The sequence below is a fragment of the Nicotiana tabacum genome, chromosome 20 (assembly GCF_000715075.1).
Source record: "Nicotiana tabacum cultivar K326 chromosome 20, ASM71507v2, whole genome shotgun sequence".
NCBI lineage: Eukaryota > Viridiplantae > Streptophyta > Magnoliopsida > Solanales > Solanaceae > Nicotiana > Nicotiana tabacum.
The window spans coordinates 154,691,101-154,716,764 of record NC_134099.1 but is presented as its reverse complement, the minus strand read 5'-3'; the positions used below and the strand labels follow the sequence as shown (position 1 = coordinate 154,716,764).

The 25,664-nt window shown below is 39.4% G+C and overlaps 1 long non-coding RNA gene across 1 annotated transcript; it reads left to right on the top strand.

Moving 5' to 3' along the window:
- Nucleotides 1-521: 521 nt before the first annotated feature.
- On the top strand, nt 522-22,833 carry LOC107789405 (uncharacterized). The gene is made up of 3 exons (XR_012704007.1): nt 522-1,109; nt 10,546-11,018; nt 22,450-22,833. It is a non-coding gene; the product is annotated as an uncharacterized LOC107789405 (long non-coding RNA).
- Nucleotides 22,834-25,664: the final 2,831 nt, after the last annotated feature.

Genomic DNA, 25,664 nt, shown 5'->3' with positions numbered 1-25,664 from the left:
AGGGTCGGGTCAAAACACCTGTCTAGTCGTTCTTTGTCTGAAAATACTTCGTGTTTCCAGTCAAAGAGGGGCAGCTGTAGACATGTGATTTTTGACCCTCCCCAAGAGTTTTTACATTTTAGCATGTAAATATTTAATTTAGGCCTAATATTGCTATTTCAACTAATTTTGACTCTTTTACTTTATTTTATTCCAAAAAAATAAAAATTACAAAAAATAATTTCATTAATGTTTAGTAATCATTTTTAATCTTGAAAAATACCAAAATAGTTTTGTTTTAACGGTCAGTCTTATTTTAATAGTTATTTTATTTAAGTAGAACTAATTAATAAATGAGGTCGTATTTTAATCTGATTCGCAGGGAAAGAATGAAACTTGGGCTCAAGCAACCCATTTTTAAGCCTAATTTTGGACCTAGACCATAATTCCCAAGCCCATAATTCCTAGGCACAAACCCCTAACCTAATCCCTACCCCTATATAATAGTACCTAATCCCTAAATTGAGGGAGAAGACCTAAAATCCAATCCGCCGTTTCCATGGAGATTTGACTAAACCTAAATCACAAAATATACAGATACACTCGACAAAATTAGTCGAAAACCAAAAGACTAAGGAGTTGAAAACTACAAAAAATACAGAGACCTACGCAAAAGGCTAAAAAAGCTGGAGAATCAGCCATTACACCCTAAAAGGTCTTCTTCTTCATTAGAAATAAAAACCAGCAGCCCTTAAGAAAATCTTGAGCAGCCATACACGTAGGAGACAAAACCAAAGAGAGGTCAGCCGCAAAAACCAAGCGAGACCCCTCCCCAGCTTCTTCTTCATTAGGATACAAGATAAAACCCTAATAGCCTAAGGAAAATAGTAGCGGCTAAGACTTAGCACACCCATGACCTTTCTCCTTCACTTCACGCCAAACGACCCCATCTCCCACAACTGAACGGAACTTCACACACACGCACACGCTGAAAACAGTTGAATCCATCTTGGAACTCGTTTGCAAGATCTGTTCAGCGCCAGATATTGAAGTGTTGAGTTCGTAGAGGTTCGGTGCGTCGAGGTCATACGGCGAGGAAGAAGATCGATCTTCAGATCTGCTTTGCCCAAGTAATTCTTGTTTTTTACTATTCCTATACTATGTTAATGATCTCTTTACTATCGAATTATAATGTAAATTTCGTTAATTAGTTTCTGTAATTGTTTTGCAAATGGAGTTTTTTGATCTGGATTCGGTTTTTGCTTTATGAAAACATGAATATCGAATGATGATTGGATAATAATGATATTATTGATTATTAGCTTGTAAAGGATATATATGAAAAAATTGTGAAAAACGCACAATGATGGTGGATTGAACATAGTTAAGGAGCTGCAGTTATAAAAAAATTCCCGTTGTTTGTGTAGTTGTTCTCCGCGGTTTTGAATTTATTCACTTAGTTGTCTGCTCATAGGTTACTCTAATTGGTTATAGCTGAACATGATTTTGACGCAGTATAGAAATTAGGTTGCTATTCTTTACCTGAACTACGTCAAATTAAATTAAAGGGGCTCGGGTATGCATTTCATGTGACCCTACCATAATTTGGAACAATAATAATAAAAATAAACATGTTGCAAACCCGGATGTGCATTTCATGTGACCCAACTTCTAATTTCCAATGAGGTTAAATAGATCGTGTCGTGAACCACGGGTGCATTTCATGTAGCGTGGCTTGTGATGTGTTTTAAATAACCTTGAAATAAGTCCTTAAATAAATAAAAGCGGTTTTAAAGTTAAAAATGCACATAGGTTTAAAAGTGTTTTAAAATCAGATAATTAGGCCAATAATAACAGTTGAACGACTGTGCTAAAACCACGGAACTCGGGAATGTCTAACACCTTCTCCCGGGTTAACAGAATTCCTTACCCGGATTTATGTGTTCGCGAACTGTAAATAGAGTCAATCTTTCCTAGATTTGGGATTTGAACCGGTAACTTGGGACACCATAAAATTATCCAAAGTGGCGACTTTGGAGGATATGCTTAGAGCATGTGTTTGACTTTGGAGGGCAGTGGGATCAGTTCTTGCCCTTGGCGGAGTTTGCATATAACAACAGCTATCAGTCCAGCATTGAGATGGCTCCATACGAGGCTTTATATGGTCGCTATTGTCATTATCCTATCGGGTGGTTCGAGCCTGGTGAGGCCAAGTTGTATGGTACAGACTTTGTACAGGATGCCTTGGATAAGGTGAAGTTCATTCAGGAGAGGCTTCGCACAGCTCAGTCCAGACAGAAGAGTTATGCGGATCAGAAGGCGCGTGATGTATCATCTATGGTTGGCGAGAAGGTTCTCTTGAAAGTCTCTCCAATGAAAGGTATTATGAGGTTCGGGAAGAAGGGCAAGTTGAGCCCAAGGTTTATCGATCCCTTTGAGGTGATGAAGAGAGTTGGGGAGGTTGCCTATGAGCTTGCCTTACCCCCCAGCTTATCAGGAGTTCATCCAGTTTTTCATGTATCGATGCTTCGGAAGTATCATGCCGACTTCTCCCATATGTTGGACGTCAGTACTATTCAGCTGGACGAGAGCCTGGGTTATGAGGAGGAGCCAGTTGCCATCATTGATAGACAGGATCGCCAGTTGAGATCCAAGAGGATTTCTGCGGTAAAGGTCCAGTGGAGGGGCCAACCAGTTGAGGAGGTGATTTGGGAGTCCGAGGAGGACATACAGAGCAGATATCCACATTTATTTAGCAGCTCAGGTACTTTTCTATGTCCGTTCAAGGACGAACATTTGTTTAAGAAGTGGATAATGTAACGACCTGCTGTTTTAGCCCAAGGATTTCGGTATCTCTGACTCTAAGCTCCTCCCGCATTAGATCATTTTTTTGTTTGAGCTGAAAAATTCAAATTAAGGTATCAAATGCTCAATTGACTGAAGCACAAAAATAAACCCACGAAGGTTGTATTACTTGCTCATCAAGATCGTCCCACTCTCGAGATATCCTCTCTAAATGAGCTCGAAGGTCACCTAGCTCCCCCTCATTTTGGGCATGAAGAGCCTTGAGTTCATCCAATTCAGAAACGAGCTTCCTAAATTCGTACTCACAACGAGCCAACTCTGCTTGTAACTTGGAAAAGGCTTGGTTGGAGAGATTGAAGGCCAGAAAACACAGAAGAAGGGAGTCAGAAAAGCAAGAATCAAAACTGAAAATACAACGGTCAAATCAAGATCACTTGTTGTCGAAGCTTCTCGACTTATTCATAGATCAAAGAGGCATCGATATCCGGACCTTCCTCAACCCCGGCAAGATATCCTTCAAACATACTATTCTCTTCGGGGGATGCCCCCATGATGAGAGTTTTCATATCTTGGGCATCCCATATTTTCCAGGAGAAAATGATGGGCCCGGCAGAGGCTCATCTACGTTGATCACCTCGACTGGGTCGACGGGGGCCCTCTCCCTCCTGCGAGGGACTTCATCATTGTTTTCTTCGGGTTCATTGACCAGGTGCCCTTCAGCACACGACGTGTTTTAGATATTAGTCAGCCCGGGGACTTCGTCTAAGCCCTTTTTAACATTCCCTCAGTTTGGGCTGGGACCCTTCGGTGGCCTCAGTTCCAGCAGCTTCTGCCGGGGGATCTGACCTGTGATTTCTTCTTTCTCTTTTTCTCCTTAGCAGGCTTCGGGGTATCTGCTTCCCTAGGCAGGGGTTCCCTCATCAAAACGGCCTTTCCAAGGCCTGTATAGGCACAAAGGGTGAGAATACTAGTGAGAGATATCTTCTCTAAAGAGCTCAAGTATGAATAGAGATAAAAACTCACCATGATTTTTGGCCTCCCAACGGGTCTTAGCCAGGTCGCGCTACACGCGCTTAGCATATGGGTAGATCGAATCAAGTCATTGAACCCAGCTCGGGAGATCGTTGACAGCGTCGGGGTACCACTCGACAGCTGTATCATCGAAGAAAGTTAATTCAAAGTCAAGAAAAGGTATCCGATCAGTAGAACATGTTTACTTACGATTTATATTCCATTTCTCAGGGAATGGAATTCTCTTAGCAGGGATCAGTTCCGAGGTCCTGACTCGAACAAAGCGGCTCATCCACCTTCGGTCCTTGTCTTCATCGATGCTAGCAAAAAAGGCCTTCGGGGATCGACGTTTTAGCTTAATCAGGCCACCTCGGTAAAGTCATAGGCTATACATTCTAATTAGATGGTCGAGGTTAAAATTCATCCCCTCAACCATGTTTGAGAAATACCTAATCATATAAACGATGTGCCAGAATGAGGGATAGATTTGTCCAAGTGTCACCTGATATTGGCTGCAGAAATCGAGGATCACTAGATATATCGATGGCAAAGAGGCTTCTACCAGGCCTAAGGTGAAAGGATATATGTATACACTGAGGAAACTGGCCTTGTGCTTGGTTATGTCTTCTCCTCGTGAAGGAATCTCTACTTGGACCGCCTTCCCCCAATGGCAATCGGCCTTCACCTTCTCGATTTCAGTTATTAAACTGATATATCGAGACATGGGTTTGCATCATCCCGGAATAGAGGAGGGGTTTTCAACCTAGAAATCAGAAGATGATCACAGGGCCCAGGAGTACACTCCTCAATACTAGGAGGAACTACCGATTTGCCCTTAATCGTTCGAGAAGAAGATGAAGCTTTTTTCCTTTTAAGAAACAGTTTTAGAGGTTTTTGCCATTTCTAAAGTAAAGGATCTGAGAAAATGGAAAATGTCATTAGAAAAGAAAAGGGAGAGTTCAAGGAAATTGAAAGGGGCTAAATGAAATCTTGAAAGCACTAAGGGAGTAATATCGGAAAAGTTGTGGGGTTCTGTCTATTTATAAAGATCGTATGAATGTGCTAAGGAAGCCAAAAGGTCGACCGTTGGCCGCCTACAATTAATGAATTTGAGAATCATACCAGAGTAACCCTTTAGTCACTTCAACCGCTTACGTCATGATGTTCGCGTCAGAGCCAAAGCATCAGGAATTGGATTGTTAGAAATTATTGAGAAAAATCTATGAGTTGGGCTTGAGTAGTCATTCGCTCGTTTATTTAGCCCACGGGCTACCCAAGTTCGAGCCAGTTCTCACTCGGGGACTATTCATAAAGCCTCAGGGCTATCTTTGCTTCGAGTTCGAGCAAAAGCTCACTAGACTATTAAGCCCAAAGGCTACCCGAGTTCGAGACATTTCTCAGTCGGGTACTATTTATAAAGCCTTAGGGTACTTTTTCTCTCAAGTTCGAGCGAACACTCACTCGATTATTTAGTTCATGGGCTGCCCAAGTTCGAGCAGGTTCTTGCTCGGGAACTATTCATAAAGCCTCAGGGCTATCTTTGCTTCAAGTTCGAGCAAAATCTCACACCACTATTAAGCCCAAAGGCTACCCAAGTTTGATCCAGTTCTCACTCGGGACTATTTATAAAGCCTCTTCATTCTGCTCATCATAACCATTATCTTGGAAACCACCACTATCATTGTCATATTGATCTGAACTCCCTTGGTTCTGTTGACCTCTTTGTCTTCTTTTATTCACTAACATGTTGACACCCTCCATAGCATTTACTTGGCGTGGATTTTGAACCTGTTGTAACTGAGCCTTAGCTAGCTAGTTCATTGTTGTTGTTAGCTCTGCTATTGCCTACCCATGATCATGGAGCTCTTTGTGCAAATGAATGACTGTGGGATCACCCTGTAGCACATTGGCTCTACTTTGCCAAGCGGAGGACGTGTCAGCCATCTCATCAAGAATGTCACAAGCCTAAGCATAAGGCATCTTTATGAAATTACCCCCTGCTAGCTGGTTCACCACACACTGATTGATCGTGTTTATACCCCGATAAAATGTTTGTTGAATCATTGCATCAGTTATATCATTGTTGGGGCATTCCTTGACCATAATTCTATATCGATCCCAGATTTCGTGAAGGGGCTCATTTGGTTCCTATTTGAATGCTAAGATTTCATCCTGCAACGCCTCCATATGTCCCGGTGAGAAAAACTTGGCTATGAACTTATCGGCCAACTCATCCTATGTAGTGATAGAATGGTTGGGAAGCCTCTCGAGCTAGTCCAGTGCCTTCCCTCTAAGTGAAAAAGGGAATAATCTCAACCGCAATGCATCCTCTGACACATTTGTTTGCGTGCTTCCCCAACACGTATCCACAAAACCCTTGAGATGTTTATATGCATTCTGATGGGAAGCACCTAAGATTTCATCCTGCAACGCCTCCATATGTCCCGGTGAGAAAAACTTGGCTATGAACTTATCGGCCAACTCATCCTATGTAGTGATAGAATGGTTGGGAAGCCTCTCAAGCTAGTCCAGTGCCTTCCCTCTAAGTGAAAAAGGGAAAAATCTCAACCGCAATGCATCCTCTGACACATTTGTTTGCGTGCTTCCCCAACACGTATCCACAAAACCCTTGAGATGTTTATATGCATTCTGATGGGAAGCACCTATGAAATACTCTTGCTACTCCAACAAAGTCAGCATCACATTTGTAATTTAAAAATTGCCCGCCCAGATCCGGGGTGGGACAATTGCACTAGCATATCCTTCGTTTGGAAGCACCCAAGGAGCCACTCTTGGAGGTGGCGGGGGAGGGTCTAGAACATTATCATTGGCCTGGAGGCCTATCCTTTGTCTTTGAGGTACTATAAGAACCTCATCATCAATATTGTCATCCACCTTCTTCCCCGGTGGAAGATCTCCAAGAGGTGCGTTGTTTGATGCCATTTTGTACCTGAATTAGTGACACTCACAAATTAGCAATGCAGAAGGAAAGAAAAACAATACACAAAACTATTTAGATAGATATCCAAAACCGTTAGCTCCCCGGCAACTGTGCCAAAAAGTGATCGAGTCCAACTCTACACCAGTACAAAGTGGCAAGAGCGGTCGATGCAGCTTTTACCCTAGATGGTCGGGATCGAATCCATAGGGAGCTAGAATTGGGAATTGGATTTTTATCTAAACTAGCAGTGCGTAGTGCTCTTAATTATACTTCCAATCATAATTGTTGTTTGTTACTTCTAATTTTATGCTAATAAGATGCTAAATTAAACTAAGAGTAAATGCTTGTAAGGTTTTCTACATGGCTAACGAGACACTAGGGAAGTGACTTTCTCTTAGGTGAATACTTGACGGGATCTAAAGCCTAAGGCAAAGATGTTATGTTGGAGATTGCGATATAGCTAATGCACGGAATTACTCACTCTATACCTATCTGTAGCTTGAGTGACTTTGCCCTAATTGACTTTCTCAATACCAATTGGGTGTCAAAATTATGCAAGCAATATAGGCTCAAGTCGGGTATTACTATCTCTAGGTTTAACCCTTTAATTAAGGTTATCAATCTCTTGAATACACCCTAACTCCTTGTTGGACTGATTTTCCTAGACTCAAGCTCTCTTTCTCAAGAAGAGCCCAAGTCAAATAGGCACAAATTAGTGTTTGCAACCAATAATTCAACATGAAAAACACAAATTAGTCCAAATATCAACCACCCATAAACATCTAAGCCTTAAAACAAAAGGCCCATCAAATACCCACACTAGAGTTGAGCCATAACCCTAGCTAAAGGGTTTAGCTACTCATAATAATGGAAGAAATCAGATAAATAGATGAAGAATAACCCATATAATGTGATTACAAACTAAGATAATGAAGACTCAGTGTTAAACTAGCTACAAATTACTCAACATGGAACAAAACTGTCGTTCATGTGCTCTGGACTCTAACAGATGCCCTAAAAATGTGAAAAGAAAGTATTTATACAAAGCCAAATTTTCTGGACAAAAATATCCCTGATAGAGTTACCGCGGCCTCGATGAGGCTTTTTGGCTTGACTTTTCACTCTCTGAATCTGGCCACTGCGGGCAGCATAAAATGCTTCGTGGCCGCTGTGGCTTCACTGCGGTCCGCACGAAATGCTCCGCGGACCGCGCTGGTTTCAATCGTCCAAACTCCCAACTCTCTAAATCCCCTCTCCGTGGACCGCATAAAATGGATTGCGGCAACGAAGAGTCTATTGCGGCCGCGAGAAATCCTCTGCGGACCGCACTTCTTTAAGCTCCAAAAGTGCACCTCTCTGAACTCATCTACTGCAGATCGCACTAAATGGTCTGCGGCTGCGGTGGGTCTGTTGTGGCTGCAGTGGATTTTATGTTGTAGCAGTGCTTTGACTTGTTCTTGATACTTGTGCATGTTTCACTCCTTTTTGAGCTGGTTTTGACTACTTGTCACTTTTTTTAACAAACCCTGCAAACAAGTACAACATGTAAGCCTTTGAGACTATTTGTATATATTTTTAATCCAAAACTCAAGTAAAAATGAGTGTAAAATGAACTAGAATCCCTAGTTATCACCCACTCGGTGGCGAAATCTAAAAGCTGTTTTAGTACAAGAAATTTACCACTTGAGGACTATCAGCGAGGCCTAAAAAGGCTAGGCTTTATTTCAAAAATCGAGAACTTGCTCTTAGTCAATTCGGACCCAGAAGTCTCGGCGACCTAAGTTCGCATCAAATCAATCCAGGCTTAGTCTAAGGGATAGTAGAGAGCTCCAAGGAATGTCATATCAACCGATTAAAAAACTAAGGGTTTATTATGACTGGGTCTAGTATTCGGACCGATCGATAAAGTCATGCACTTGGATTTCTCACAAGCGAAGGCAAAATGGAGTTAAACACAAGTTGAATGCAAAATAAAGAATTTTTTATATTGATAAAAGACAATTACAAAGGCCCATGAGGGGTCCTTACACAGAAATAAAGAAGAAAAAAGCCTAATCTACTTTCGAGGGTATATCATCGGGAGACATTTTCGAGAACCGTTTCCTCAGGGACCCTATTTTGATCTTCAAAGCGTTGTCTTCGAAAACCTCCTCCGAAAAAGCAATAGATAAGGAAAAGGCTATAGCCTATCAAAGAGCAAAAGCTTTTGATAAACAAGGAAAATTGTGGCCTGGTGAAAAACTTGGCAAGTAAGAGCCTCGTCAGCACTACTATTGTGAAGCCACTTTTTGAGATATTGCACCGGTGTGGGATGAAAAAGTCGGTGGGTAGAACCACCTCACTCCATGGAAACAAAAGGAGTGAAGCACCACACCAGATTGAAGTTAAAAGAGATGAGCATCGATTTACAGTCCACATATCTTCTTATGCGGAAAGAATTTGAGGTCTCTCTCTCATTATTTCGGGCCGACAACAACAACAACAGCAACAACAATAACAACCACCCATTATAATCCCACTCAGTGGGGAAAAGCTCTGAAAAAGAGCCATGGCATAACCGACAAGGCCACTGCCATACGACCTTACGATCACGGGCTTGAACCATAGAAGTAGGAGTTTGGAGGAGGATGTAGAAAAGGGAAAGGGCTAAAGGCTGTTGAAGAAAGACTGAGTGAGGTCTTGGTTCAAGCAATCCCCTATTTATAAAGAGACAGTAACGTAATTGACGGCGCAATCAATGCTTTTGGGGAAACGGATTGGCATCGTAATCACCGCTTTTGGGAAAATGAACCAGCGGTATATTCAATGCTTCTAGGGAGACAAACTGATGGGATGTTTCAGTCACTACGAATGCTTACGTCACGAGCATGACATCATCATGAGAGGTTCGAGAAAGTCGAGGTCAAGATTGTTTCATATCTTTTCATTCTAAAAAATGTGGGGACTATCTGTATACGGTGAAAATAGGGAAGTTCGACTTTAGGGCTACTATGTCGCTCCACCCCTAACCTCGAAGAAGCCCGAAGCAGAGCGTGAGGTGCGACCCTGATGTGTGTCCCTCAAGGGAGCATATCGAAGGCTCACTATGGTCGACCTCAGAGCAGTACAATCGATGATCGTCATGGAAAGGCAAGAAAGCTCCCAAAGACAAGTAGTTAGAGCTGACCAGGTCTGCAAGAATAGTACAAATCCGTACTAACTCATTATACAGCTATACCAATAGCATTTCTTCGTCATTTATTAGACATGTACTATGTTGGCATTTCCCCCTCCTATATTAAGGGGACCCTTGTCATCTTGTAAGAGGATTCGGATTATTATATACACATTGAATATAATACAACATTCTCTGCTCTTCGCTTAAACAATTATTCTACACATTTATTGTTGATTCATTCATTGCTCATTATTAACCGCAAAAGGACATCTTTGAGGCCCTCATTATCATTGATCCTTCATCAGTTGTTCATTTCTATAAGCCCTATTTGGACCTCGAGGCCCTGCTCCAGCCAGCTCGAGGCCCAGCCTTGTGACCTTATTGGTGTGCATTTCTTATTTTCTTTACTTACACTTAGCATCTATTGCATAACAATTAGTATTGAAATAAATCACGTATTTTTAGAACCACAAAATCAAGTATAATTATAGTTACTATTTTCAAGGTAAACAGATGTTTGCCAATCCACTCGTGACTTCTATTAGCGTGAATTTATGGTAAATATCGCTTTTTATAAAAACAATTATATGTTATTATTTAGTATGTACATATATATATATATTTATATCATTGATCAAATATCTTTTGTTAGAAATTATATTACTGGAGTTCTGCTGAGGATGCCATAATCAAACATACTTGGAAAAAAGTGGCATCTACCTTGTACACTAAAAAGTTGTACGTTTGGCGAAAATTTAGAACCAGACCTACTTTTGTTAAAGAGCATATATGGGAAAGCTGGCAGGCACACTGGCCCTTGGAAAAGTGGCTTGAAAGATCTCGTGTCGCCCCTCAAAATCGGTGTAGCGAGACTGGTGGTCCAGGCACTGGTCCAAGCAAGCATACCGGTGGTTCTAGGTCTACAGTGGAGAGCATACTATAAAATTGGTATTGAATTTAACCTTTTAATAGAGTAATTATATGACCTTATCTCCTATTTTAATATTTTACTCTATTATTCAGGCAATAGAATTACGCCGTCCAGCAAATTCATGGGATATATTTAAGAAGCTGCATAAAAGAAAGGATGGGAACTTTGTGAATACCAAGTCTAAGACCGTTGGTGTAAGTTTCTTTTATAATATTTCATCATTTTAGTTGAGAATGAATATGAGGAATATTACTGGTGCAATTCACTTATTTGAAAGCTTCTTCACATCATCTCATTTCTTGTTTAATTTCTTGTTGTGATGTAGTAATGAAACACATATTGTGACTTATTCAACTTCTTATTATGCTTCAAAGAATCAGCTTATAAGTCACTAAGTATAAGTTTATTTTTACTTAAGAAGAATATCAGTTGAAAGCTTGTGATAGCATCTATTTTGGTCTAGTTTTTTTATTCTAATCTTGGAAATATAATCCTATGAGTCTATGACTGTATTAGAAAAAATTGAGTTTACATATTAAAGTGATTGGAAAATGACGAGTCATGACACGTAGACTAGTCAAAGAGTTATGATTTGCAAAGAGGCACGAGTTGTAACAGATAGAAGTAGAGGCATAAGAGGAGGCACGAGCAGATACTCAAAAGATTCAACGTCCGTACCTATTTAAGTCCAAGAATCAAGGAGAATGAATCTGACAGCACAAGAGAGTACAAATACAGTATTTAATGAGCATTAAATACTAAAAACGTTAGAGAATCTGTATTAAAATACAATGATTATGTAACGTAGCATTTAATGTCTTTAATTGTCTATAATGACCTTATTATGACAAAGACAAAACGCATATTTCTAAGATAGCTATAAAAGGGAAAGAATGAGTCAATTGTAAGGACACAAAAGACTATCTGAATACATTGGTTTACTTTATCTTCTTCTAATTATCTTATTGCTAGCCAAATTACTTTCTCTTATACATTTTTTGATTATCAGTAACCCGAGTTCTTCTAAATTAAAGCTTTGACCGAAATTCCACTTTTTGGTTAAACAAATTGGTTCCATTACCGAGAACCTGATAATCTATTCTTTTTTAGTTTAACTTTCCTTATTGCATCAACCATGTCGAACAATAATGACAACATTCAAGGAAACCAACAACTTCAGGGAAATCTACAAGATAATCACACCCCGGCCCCTTCTCTACAAAGCTCTCATCGGCGGTCTTGAGAAGGCACTCCTGATGGATCTCATGCAAAATAGAAATGCTCAATTTGAAAATATTGAAACTATTGATGAAGTTTTGCAAAAACTAATTGCTGAACAGGTCAATAAAGCTCTTGAGGCTTTTGCTAGCTAGTTACCAGCTGCACCACCCACACCCACTCCAAATAACAACACTTTGGAGAACCCTCGCTCTGGGCTTGTTAATTCAGGTAGTGGTGGAACCCCCAGCGAATCACAAGAGGGAGTACCAGGTAACTTAGTCAATTCCGATTTACAAAATTTAGTACTAACATTGCAGAAACAGCTCAAGGAGCAAAGTGATCGCATAGAGAAAATATCGGGGGTGTCGCCCGTAATCAAAGGGATAGATATTCGTAACAACCCTGGAAGCCAAGTGTTGCTCCCCTCCCAATTCCAAAGAAATTCAAAATGCCCGATATTCCAAAATATGATAGAACAACTAATCCACGAAACCACATTACTGCATTCACAACAAACATAAAAGGCAACGACTTGACCAAATAGGAGATCGAATCAGTATTGGTCAAGAAATTCGGTGAAACATTCACTAAGGGTGCATTAACATGGTATTCTCTTTTACCCGAAAATTCTATAAATTCTTTTGCTGAGCTTGCAGATTCTTTCATCGAAACACACTCGGGAGTTCAAAAAGTCGAAAAAAGAATGGAAGATATTTTCAAAATCAAGCAAGGGGACTCAGAATTCCTTAGAGAGTTTGTGGACAGATTCTAACGTGAAAGAATAACATTACCGCGTGTACCTGACAATTGGGTAGCTATAGCCTTCACAAGTAATTTGAATGAAAAAAGCTCAGAAGCTACGAGGCGACTCAAGGAAAGTCTTCGTGAATTCCCAGCTACAACATGGAATGATGTTTACAATAAGTATAGCACGAAGCTGAGGATAGAGGAAGATATTATCTCACGATCTCAAAAAGAAGAAAAGGTAAGTTCGAGATGGGCGAAAATTGAAAAAGGGTCCGGTAAAAACAGGTACGAACCATACATGGGACCAGCGGGAAAAGCCTCACGATCAAAACAGGACAATCAAAGGTACGATCACAGGTCGAGGAATAGAGAGTCGGGCTCGTCATCAAGATTTGGGAATGATCGAAACACGCGTGAGTCACGAGATGATGATAGAAACTTGAAGGCGAGGTTTGGCGGTTATAATTTCAATGTGAGCACTTCCAAACTCATAGTTGTTTTGAGAAGCATGGGTGACAAGGTACGATGGCCAAAAGAGATGAGATCAAATCCAAACAAGCGCAATCATGATCATTGGTGTGAATTTCACAACCATCACGGGCATAAAACGGCAGACTGTAGGTTTTTACAAAGTGAAGTTGATCATTTGTTAAAATAGGGTTATCTCACCGAGTTATTTAGTGAGAAAGGTAAGCAAGCATACATGAAGAATAGGCAGGATCCCCCTAAACCACCTTCTCCCAAAAGGACCATCAACGTTATAAGTGGAGGTGAAGACATCAATGGTGTGACGTACACAGCAGCCAATAAAATTTCCAAAGTCACAATTACCCAAGGGAAACGGGTGCGACATGTCTTAGAGGAAGAAAGTATTACGTTTGATGATGCAGATGCGGATGGCGTATTATCTCCTCATAACGATGCACTGGTAATATCTCTACTTGTACATGATACTAATGTAAAACGAGTTTTGATTAATCTAGGTAGTTCCGTGAACATTATTATATTAAGAGTATTATGCGAGATGCAAGCTGAAGATAAATTAATACCAAAGGCGCATACTCTATCTGGATTCAACAATTCCAGTGTCGTGACGAAAGGAGAGGTAATACTTACTGCATTCGTAGAAGGAGTTGTCAAAGATACAATGATTCAGGTAGTAGATATGGAGATGGCTTACAATATGATCCTTGGGAGACCATGGATCCACGAGATGGATGTCGTTCCGTCAAACTTTGCATCAAGTTAATAAATTTCCATCACCATTGGGGAATATGTCAAATCCATGGGGACCAACTTACATCCAGGAAAATCAACTTTGTAGCGAATTCAAGTACGAGAAATGAAGAAAAATAGCAATCACAGAATCCAGTTGAGGGTACCACAACACAAACCTCAACTGAACAAAGGCGAACAGATGTGGACTCAAGGCCAAATACCATTCAAGAACCAGAGGAAAATGAAAATATCAAGACAACAATTGAATAACTAGAGGTTGTGGTGTTATTTGCACAATGGCCTGATAGGAAAGTCTATGTAGGGGCCAATCTAAGCCAGGACATGAAAGGTAAGTTGATTGAATTTTTGAAAACTAACGTGGATTGCTTTGCTTGGTCCCACTCTGATATGACAGGAATACCACCGGAGGTAATGACTCACAAATTAATTGAAGACCCATCGTATCCTCCTGTCAAGCAAAAGAAGAGAAAGCAAGGAACTTTCAAAAATCAGGTGATTCAAGATGAGGTTCAAAAATTACTAAAGATTGGGTCTATTCGTGAGGTAAAGTATCCTAATTGGTTAGCCAATACTGTTGTGGTACCGAAGAAGAATGGTAAGTGGCGAGTTTGTGTAGATTACACAGACCTTAACAAAGTCTGTCCTAAAGATTCTTTTCCACAACCACATATAGATCAACTAATTGATGTTATTGTAGGACATGAATTATTAAGTTTTTTAGATGTGTATTCAGGATACAATCAGATCAAAATGGATCTGATAGATGAAGAACAAACTTCCTTCATAACTGACAGGGGGACTTACTGTTATAAAGTAATGCCTTTTGGTCTCAAAAATGCTGGTGCAACGTATCAAAGACTAGTGACTAAAATGTTTCAAGAACATTTGGGGAAAACTATGGAAGTATATATAGACGACATGCTTGTCACAACTCAACATTCAGGGGATCATATATCACACTCATCTGATGCATTTCAGATTTTGCAAAAATTTAATATGAAATTAAATCCTGAGAAGTGTGCATTCGGTGTTGCATCAGGTAAGTTTTTAGATTTTCTTGTCTCTAACCGTGGTATTGAAGTGAATCCCACACAGATTAAGGCCATTGAAGAAATCCCTGACATACTTACAAGTAAAAAAGAAGTGCAGAGGTTGACAGGAAGAATTGCAGCCTTGGGAAGATTCATTTCTAAATCATCAGAAAAGTGCTTTAAATTCTTTTCAGCTCTTAAAAAGCAAGATCATTTCGAATGGAACGAGGAATGTCAACAGGCACTCAAAAATTTGAAGACATACTTATCAAATCCGCCACTTCTCGCAAAACCAAAGGTTGGGGAAAGACTGCTCATCTACCTTGTCGTCTCAGAAGTAGCGGTAAGTGTTGTTTTAGTCCGAGAGGACTAGGGTAAACAATCTCCGATCTATTATGTCAGCAAATCTTTATTAGATGCAGAGACACGGTATCCTCAATTAGAAAAGCTTGCACTTGCATTAATCATGGCATCTAGAAAATTAAGGCCTTATCTTCAATGTCATCCTATTATTGTAGTAACTACTTATCCATTACGCAATATATTACACAAGCATGAGTTGTCAAGTAGGTTAGCCAAGTGGGCTATAGAATTAAGTGAATATGATATCACATACCAACCTAGAACTGCTATAAAATCTCAAGTGTTAGCTGATTTCATGGCTGATTTTAGCCAAGGGATGCAATTAGAAGCAGAAAAAGAATTGCAGGTGCTCAACGGAGCTAACCCAGGAATTTGGACCTTATTTGTTGATGGTTCATCTAACATAAAGGTTAGGCTTAGGGATTGTTTTGGTACCACCTACGGGTGAAACCGTTCGACAAGCCATTAAATATCATTCTATAACTAACAATGAGGTAGAGTATGAGGCAGTGATTGCAGGTTTAGAACTGGCACGAGAACTTGGCATTAATCAGATTGTAATCAAGAGCGATTCGCGGCTCATGGTTAACCAAATGCTGGGGACTTATACCGCTAGGGAAGCACGAATGCAACAGTATTTAGAGAAGGTACGGGATCTAATCAGGCAATTCCAAACCTAGAAGGTTATGCTAATACCAAGAGATGAAACTGTTGAGGCGGATGCCTTAGCTAATCTTGCATCTGCAGCAGACGTGGCAAGCAATGAAAATGCTTCTGTAATACATTTGTTTCATTCATTGCTCGATCCAGATAAAAATGAGGTAAATTTTAATAACTTAACCTGGGATTGGAGGAACGAGATTGTTGTCTTTTTGTAGAATAGTATCATTCCTGAAGACAAGAGGAAAGCTCACGCGCTTCGAAAAAAGGCTGCTCGATATTGCTTAAAGCAAGGCAATCTTTATCAGAAAATGTTCGGCGGTCCCTTAGCAAGATGCATCGGACCTTCTCAGACAGAATACGTAATGAGAGAAATACACTAGGGGCATTGTAGGAATCATGCAGGAGGAAGATCACTGGTAAGAACCCTAATAAGTGCAGGTTATTATTGGCCCAAAATGGAAGAAGAAGCGGAAAGTTTCGTGGCTAAATGTGATAAATGCCAAAGGTACGGTAATAATATGCATAGACCTACAGAGTTGCTACATCCGGTCACTACACTGTAGTCGTTTATGAAATGGGAGATGGATATCGTGGATCCACTACTACAAGCAAAAGGACAGGTAAAATTTTTGCTCGTACTCACTGACTATTTTACTAAATGGGTGGAAGCAGGAGCATTCAAACAGATGCATGAAAAAAGATGTTAAAGAGTTCATTTGGTGGAATATCATATGCCGATTTGGTGTACCAAAGGAAATCGTATGCGACAATGGCCCTCAATTTATAGGCACGCAAATCACAGAGTTCTTTTGAAGTTGGCAGATCAAAAGAATTACATCCACACCTTATCATCCAGTGGGTAATGGGCAAGCTGAGTCAACAAACAAAATCATTATCAACAATTTAAAGAAAAGTTTAGAGGAGTCCAAAGGTAATTGGCCAGAAGTGTTACCTGGTATTTTATGGGCATACCACACAACAGCAAAAACAAGTACATGAGAAACACCATTTTCATTGGTTTGTGGAGCTGAAGCTTTAATTCCAGTTGAGATAGGAGAGCCAAGTACAAGATTTACACATGCATCAGAAGAGTCTAATAACAAAGAAATGCGCATAAATCTTGATCTACTTGAAGGAAAAAGGGAAGTTGCACTGATAAGAATGGCAGCACAAATGCATGTCATAGAACGATACTACAACCGAAAAGCACGCCTAAGATTCTTCAAAATTGGGGACTTCGTGCTCAAAAAGGTTTTTCAATCTATGAAGGCAGCTAATGCAGCGAAATTAAGTCCAACATGGGAAGGATCCTATAGGATTCGTGATATTGCAGGTAAAGGAGCATACGAGCTGGAAATAATGGATGGCAAGATACTACCTTCACATTAGAATGTTGTTCGCCTGAAGAGATACTATTTCTAAGAAATACCCACGGTTAGGTATTCGTATTTTAAAATTTAATTTTTGAATTGTTAAATTTTACTAACGATTTTAGATGATAGGAAAAAAGCTAGCCCGTACTAAATGATGAGTCACAACCTGCAAGGCACGTGGAATAAATTAAACTTCCCGGTCTAGGGTTACAATTATTCTGATAGAAATTCAAACGGGCTAAGCAGTATTCATCTATAATCACACCCCCGAGTCCCGTATGTTTTTTCCTTTTCAGGGAAAGGACCAAATTAGAGGAATAATAAAGTGCTCGAGGCCTCATACTTCAACGCTCAAACACTTGGGGGACTATATAATATACACGGGCATGTGTATAAATAAGGCAAAGAAGATTGAAAAATAATCAAATATCAAGCCTGAAAAGTTCACTCAATGAATGAGTCAAGTACAGAGCAAAGTCACGAGCTAAGCCTAAAGAAAGACCTTACCATAGCTAGAGAAAAGTCAATATACTGAAACGGGTTATAAATAAAAACCTCGTGTACTCAATGAATGAGTCAAGTATAGAGCAAAGTCACGAGCTAAGCCTAAAGAAAGACCTTACCATAGCTAGGGTAAAGGCAATGTACTGAAACGGATTATAAATAAAAACCTCATGTTTATTTTTCTTTTTTAAATATTTTATAAGAAAAACAGTTACGAGAAAGTTGTAGATGTAATTCAAATACATGTAAAGTGTTATTCAAAACTAGACAAAGTTCAAATAAAAACTTGTCAAAGTTATTTTCAGAAACATGTGTATTCCTATTTCCTTTATCATATATTAACACCGTTATGAAGTTGAGACGTCTTCGTCATTATATGTCGAATATAAAAAGGCCCTCTTTTATAAAATTCATGATTAATTTAAGTATTCATGAAGTTAACAGAAGCATTTTTTGAAGAGTAAAAATGCAAGTTATTCAGTAAGTCCTTAGAAATAAAGGCAAGAATAAACAAAACAGAAGTTCAAATAGTAACGAAAAACTTCTTAATATTAAAAAGTTTAGACTAAGTATGAACTTAGTCATAAACTGAAAATTATTTATACATATTGCCCCATAAAAGGTCTGGGGACTTAAGTTTCCAAAACAAACCCTCAAATGAGACCAAGGGTTTTAACCACAATTTTCCAAAAAGAAAAGAAGAGACAAAGGAATTCAAACAACTTAAACTTGTCACTGAGAAGATGAAGGAACTGAAGCAGGTACATCAACAGCAGCGGGTTCAACTTGGCTTGAAGGAGTGGGGATACCCGTATCATCTTCAACATTTGTGGAAGCTTTGACCACGGGAGAAGGAAAATCTTGGTTCTGCTGAGTCTTCTTGATAGTTTCATTGATCTTAGCTAACTCAAATTCCAAGTTAAAATTCTCTTGGCTAGCTTCAACAAGGGTATCACGACGAGAATTCAAAAATGCCCAACTCACTTCAATGGCAGACTTATCTTCAAGGATCTCATAATCTCTTTCCCAGTCAGCGATTTCATTCTTTAGCTTTTCATTTTCAGCCAAGGCATATTCATAAGAAGCTTGAAGAGAGGCGTGGGAGTTTTCTAAGGAACAAACCTTATCAGAAAAAACCCGGAGGTCTTTTTGGGCTTGAGTCAAATTCTGGACGAGTTCACCAGCATAGGCTTCTTTTGCATCCAAGAGAGCCTTCAACTCTTTAATATCTTCACTTGCCTTGGAAAGCTTCTCGGAAAAAGAAGTTTCAAGGCGAGCCTTTTCCTTGTTTGCTTGACTGGAGGAAGCCTTTTCAACTGCCAATTCCGAAGTCAAAGCCCGCACCTGCTGCTCCAAAGTAGTTTTACTTTCTTTTAAGAACTCTACGTCGATCTGAAAACTTTCATACTGTTCCTTCCAATTATATGCCTCCAATTGGTAATCACGCACTAACTGCTCTGAGAGGGTAACCCTTTTCATCATCTCCGTACCGATGAGATTGGCCTAAAAATGGGGAAAGGGTGGGAAATGAGAATCCCAAAGATAGAAAAATGACAAAGTAAAAGTTAGAAAAAAGGAATACCTTTAAAGAAGCATGCACAATATCATTCATCAAAGTCAAAGAAATATGGCTCTCTAGCTTGGCACTCTCAACATGACCAATTAAAGGCTTTAGCCACACATATGCTTGACCCAATTTCCTTAAAAGGTTGCCCTCAGCGGGGACTTCAATAATCGCTTGCCTCATAGAACCACTCCTACTTAAGGAGCCAACCTCAACATGGTGAGTAGGTGGAGGAGGAATTGTCGAAGGAGGAACAATAAAAGTAGTAAATAACATCCTGGGGAGGAACGAAAGCAGCCATAATCGGCAAAGTAGGAGTCAACGGTACGGGAGGAGAAAAAGAAGCCAAGGGAGCTTTATCAGAAACGGGACCTAAACTTTCACTACCAAACCCGCGGTCAAAAAGTTGCTCAACAGAATCATGAGCAGCAGCGGGAGCATCATCAACATCATCAGGGATCACTATCGGGGCTTCAATAGATTCAGTAAGAAGAATAGAACGGCAGGGGGATGCTTCTGCTTCATCATCGGAAATAATGTGTCTACGAGCTCGTGGCCTTATTACCAAGGAACCCCTGTCTTCATCTTCTTCGGAATCTTGGTCATCAACGGCTTTTCTTTTCTATGAAGAGCCCAGAATTATTTCTTGATCCCTTTCCAAAGATATACGAGAAGCCGCAACCGCCTCAGCAGTAACTCCTCGAATAGCAAATCCTGATAGAAAGAAGGATTGAGATAAGTTCTGGAAAAAACAATATGTAAAATAAAATAAAAGCTCTTACCATGAGTTCTTACTTTCCAACCAAAACGTTGGGAAAGGGTCTTCCAAGATCTACCATCCATTGGTGCAATACTCAACAGCTTTCCTACCCAATCACGGAAAATGGGAACATCTTCCACAACTCCCATGGTTGCTAGAAAACAAAAGTAAAATTAGAAAAATCAACAAAATTGAAGAAAAAGGTACAAGAAAGTTAGAAGACTCACATGAAAAATTCCACTTCTCAGGGAAGGGAACGTTCCCATTACCCACTAAACTAACAGTGGGGGCAGCAACAAACCTGGCATACCAGCCACGGTCTTTGTCATCTTCAGGGCTAACTAGAACTCTTTTGCTCATGGCTACTAGTGTAAAAACGCCATTACGAAAGAGTCTAGGGGAGTAAAGATGAATTAGATGTGGGAAAGTAAAAGGCACACTGGCTATGTTGGTCAAATGCCTCAAACAAGCAACAACCCTCCATATTATTGGGCCAATTTGACCTAAGCAAACATCAAAGAAATGAATGAACTCGAGTATAACAGGATCAATAGCAGATTTGAATCCTAATATGAAAGGGTACGTATAGACAAAGGAAAATCCGGCTAAGTAAGAGGTAATTCTTTGATTCGGATTGGGAATAATGATAGGAAAGTCATGACTCTAATGGCAGTCTCTACGTACTAAAGAAATCAAACCTTTAGTGACTTAAGTGGGATAGATATCAGCACGATCTAAAGAAGATACTTGATTTCTAAGAGATTCTCTGTCATTATAGAAAGATAGTTCCACAGGAACTATCTCCTCTACTAGAGGTTCACGAAAAGGTTCAAAAGATTCCTTACCTCTAGAAGAAGATCTGTGTGAAAGAGAACCTCTAGTTCTAGAAGAAGGGTCAGAACTAGGCGAAGGAAGATAAGAACCACGCAAGGATGAAGATCCTAAATTATGAAGCTTACCTCCTCTTTTGCTCCTACTAGAGGCATTAGGGAAGTTATCAACTATGGGGACCCTTCTAGGGTTAGGGTTTGATGAATACATGATAGTACGAGGAAGAAACAAACAAAGATTCAAGAACTGAATATTTTGAGAACTTTATGTGATAAAGACAAAGAAGAAAACTATATTTATACTGCGAAGCAACCGTCAAAGGAAAAGGTGCAATGATGGAAAAGTCATAATGAGAATTGACACTTCGTGGTTAGTGAAGCCGTGAAAAAACCCTAAAAGCACTGCAAAGTTGCAGAACCAGTAAAAGGGGTGCCACGCGTGAAGAGCATTAAATGGAAGTGACAAATGAAGCGTTGATTTTGCTATAGCATTAATGGTGACAAAAATTCCCGTTTTAATGAATTCCACTTCCCAAATATTCAATTGATGAATAAATGGCAAGTGGAGGGACTATCTGTATTGGGAAAAATTGAGTTTACATATTAAAGTGATTGGAAGATGATGTGTCATGACACGTAGACTGGTCAAAGAGTTATGATTGGCAAAGAGGCACGAGTTGCAACAGATACGAGCAGAGGCATAAGAGGAGGTACGAGCGGATACTCAAAAGATTCAACGCCCATACTTATTTAAGTCCAAGAATCAAGGAGAATGAATCTGACAGCACAAGAGAGTACAGATACAGTATTTAATAAGCATTAAATACTAAAAATATTAGAGAATTTGTATTAAAATACAATGATTATGTAACATAGCATTTAATGTCTTTAATTGTCTATAATGGCCATATTATGACAAAGGCAAAATGCATATTTCCAAGATAGCTATAAAAGGGAAAGAATGAGTCAATTGTAAAGACACGAAAGACTATCTGAATACATTGGTTTACTTTATCTTCTTCTAATTATCTTATTGCTAGCCAAATTACTTTCTCTTATACATTTTTTGATTATCAGTAACTCGGATTCTTCTAAATTAAAGTTTTGACCGAAATTCCACTTTTTGGTTAAACAATGATAAGTTGATATATGACAATATTATTTTTATGAGTTTTAGAGAATTGCTTCTTTGCATATGTGATTCAAGTTTTAAACTACATATAATGAACTTTGCTTCTTTAGTTGCTTATGTGAGTGAGCTGTAAAACTTAATTATAGGAAATTTTTGTATATTACTTCTCATTAGTTTCTTATTTTGATAAAATGGAAGCTGCGATGGTTGCTGCTATTCCGATGATTCACAAGAAGTTCAAAATGGCCTATACTTGGATGCATGTTGTCGGTGCGTGTGTATGGATTGGGCTCTCAAGCTGCGACTCTCAAAGTGCTTGAGGAGGAGGTGTTGCGCATGAGAGAAACACAAGAGAGGATTCTTCAAGAGCGCGTGGACCATGCAAGAGGTCTCGCGTTTGAATCAACAGAATGGCATTATCATCTGGTGGTCCTACTCCCTTTCACAGGGACTCACCAATTGTTAGACTTTAGCTACTTGGATACTCTCTAAGTGCTATTTTAACGTTGGCAGGCTTTTGATTGTTGGATGCTTTGTAATTTTTAATATGTTTAGACTTTTTCTAGTAGAACTTATGTTTTAGCATGTTTTAACTTCCTATGTTTTATTATATACTATTTCATATTATGTTTGTTAGTTGTCTTTATGCTTTTAGCTAATTTTTGCATAAGTATTAGTATTAATTATTTATTAAATCAAAAAGTCCAAAATTAAATTTGTGACAGATCTACTTGGTCAAAAACATTCACCAAATTCTTAAATAGTGATGGAAACTAATGTGTCACAAATATTACGTATAATGTGTCCCAAATTTGTCACCAATATAGCTGCCAAATTGTCAATTTGTGATGGAAATTTTGTCACAATTTATTTGTGACAAAATATTCTGTCACAATTGTTGTGAATAGATAAATAAATTTGTCTCGAAAACTATTGTGTCACAATTTTTCTCACGGATATATTTGTCACATATCTGTCTCTATTTTGTGACGGAATCAAGCTACACGCAGGGCTCTATATTGTGACGGGCGATTTTTGTCATAAATCTGTCACAAAAATTTGTGACCGAAATTTGATCCGTCAAAAAATATTTACGACCAAAGGTTCTGGGACGTCCGCGTTTTTGTCACAATTCCGTCACAAACACAAATTTGTGACGGAATTGTGACAGAACCGTCCGTCACAATTTTACTGTTTTCTTGCAGTGATAACCAAGTAAGTAACCTGCTATAATATTGTATACGGTGAAATCGGAGGGTCCAATTTCTTGTCATTAAGGCACTTCGGGAGATCACCTCGACGGCTCGAGGTCGCGGCCGAGTATACTCCCTCGAGGGTCATCGACACTCGATCTCAGGGTAGTAATGATCACAACTATAGTAGAAATGGGGAGTTCCCAAGGTACACGGTTAGGATTGACAGAGCCTAGTGGACTACTCTAAACCCGAATCAGGACGTCATCTAGCTGTCCCATCTCTATATCTTTGTAACTAATGCATTTTGTACTATCTTGGGATCCCCCTCGTATATAAAGGGGATCCTTGTCATTTTGTAAATCTATGTTGCTTCAGTTGCTCTACACGAAATATACAAGAACATTCTCTCTGTTCTCTAACACATTCTCGTGATATTATTGCTTCCATTTATTATCTTCATTATTGTTCATCATTTATTGCTTCTCATTGGCCATAAAGAGCCTCCGTTGATTTTATTATAACTGTTAGTCATACCTAGACCACCTTCGATAGCTCACAGCCGAGCTCCGGAATCGACCTCGAGGCCCCCGAATCAACAAGCTCGAGGCCTCGATTGTTAACCAATCGGTTTGATTACTACCTTATCCTTAATTCTTATCTCGTTTCTAAGTCTCACACATAACATCATCTGCTTAACAACTAGCATAAAAATAGATCACGTATTTTTAGAGTCACATAATCAAATTTAATTGTTATTACCCATTTTCACGGTAAATAGTTTGGCGCCCACCGTGGGGCTAAAAATAATAGTGATTATTTTCTTGCTAGTTTCATTACACAACGCAAGTTATCTTTCACACCCTTTCTTGTCCAGATCTTCAATTTCAGGTCAAAATGCCCAGCTCAGTAAATAAAGTTGAAAACGACAATCTTGAAAACCACGGAGAGAACGGTGTGGCTGCTCCAAGTGTTGGTGTGCCACCATGAAATCTTGAGAACGCACCCGGACCAATTCCACCGGACGTAGGTTCACGCGACGCCCAGCAGGTCGATATAAGCTCACATACCAACAGGAGTGTGCACCAAGGAGATCCACAGGAAGCTCAGAAAATCCCAAAACCAGGGAAGAATGGGAGGTTAGCCTTCATGTTATTTTTGAAATGTTGCAGGCACAACAGCTGGCTACTGCTCAGCTGCAAAGTCACCAGAAAACTCCTAGCACAGTAGCACCAGGGCCAGCTCCCCCGGCCGAATAGGTACCAGAGAGATCGAGCAATAACGGGTCAATAGCCGACCCTGTTGTCGTAAAGATGCTCGAGGACCTCGCTAGAAGGATCGAATCTGGCGAGAAAATGATTGAAGCCAATGATAAGAAGGTCGAAACTTACAACTACAGGGTCGACCAAATTCCAGGAGCACCCCCGATCTTGAAAGGTTTAGACTCAAAGAAGTTTGTACAGAAGTCGTTCCCACAGGAAGCGGCCCCGAAATGCATTCCGAAGAAGTTCAGAATGTCAGACCTACAGAAATATAACGGTACCTCGGACCCCAACGAGAACGTTACCGCTTACACCTGTGCCGTAAAGGGTAACGACCTGAAGGACGACGAGATCGAGTCCGCCCTGCTAAAAAAGTTCGAAGAAACACTTTCTAAAGGGGCAATTGTGAGCACGTGATTTTTGCCTCCCGAAAACAACTCCAAAATAAATCAAAAATAAATAAAATAAATCTCTTTTAGAGGGCAATTTTTAGAATTTGTGTGGTGTTTGTTAATTATTTGTGTTGTCCGTAAATGTTTGCTTTGTTATAATTAAACAAAATTAAAATAAAAATATATGTTTCATGCATATCTAGGATTTAATTATGCATTTAATAATTGATTTAAATAAAATCACAAAAAAAGATGCATTTGTTCTATTTTAAATGTTCCACTGTGTGATTAATGTTTTGTCTATGTGTTAAATAGTTGTCAAAAGGTAATTAATATTTTTGTAAGGGTAATTTTTGTTTTTATAATTTTAATTAAGATTTTAATAACTAAGAATAAAATTAGAAAATAAAAAATAAGTTGTAAAAAAGAAAAATCGGACCTGGACCTAAACACAGGCCCAAACAAAGTAAGCCCCATAGCCCAGTCCAAACAAACCTGTCCGATCCAATTTAAACGAGCCAAAACGACAGCGTTTGGTCGTATTTCATCAATGGCCGTTGGATCAA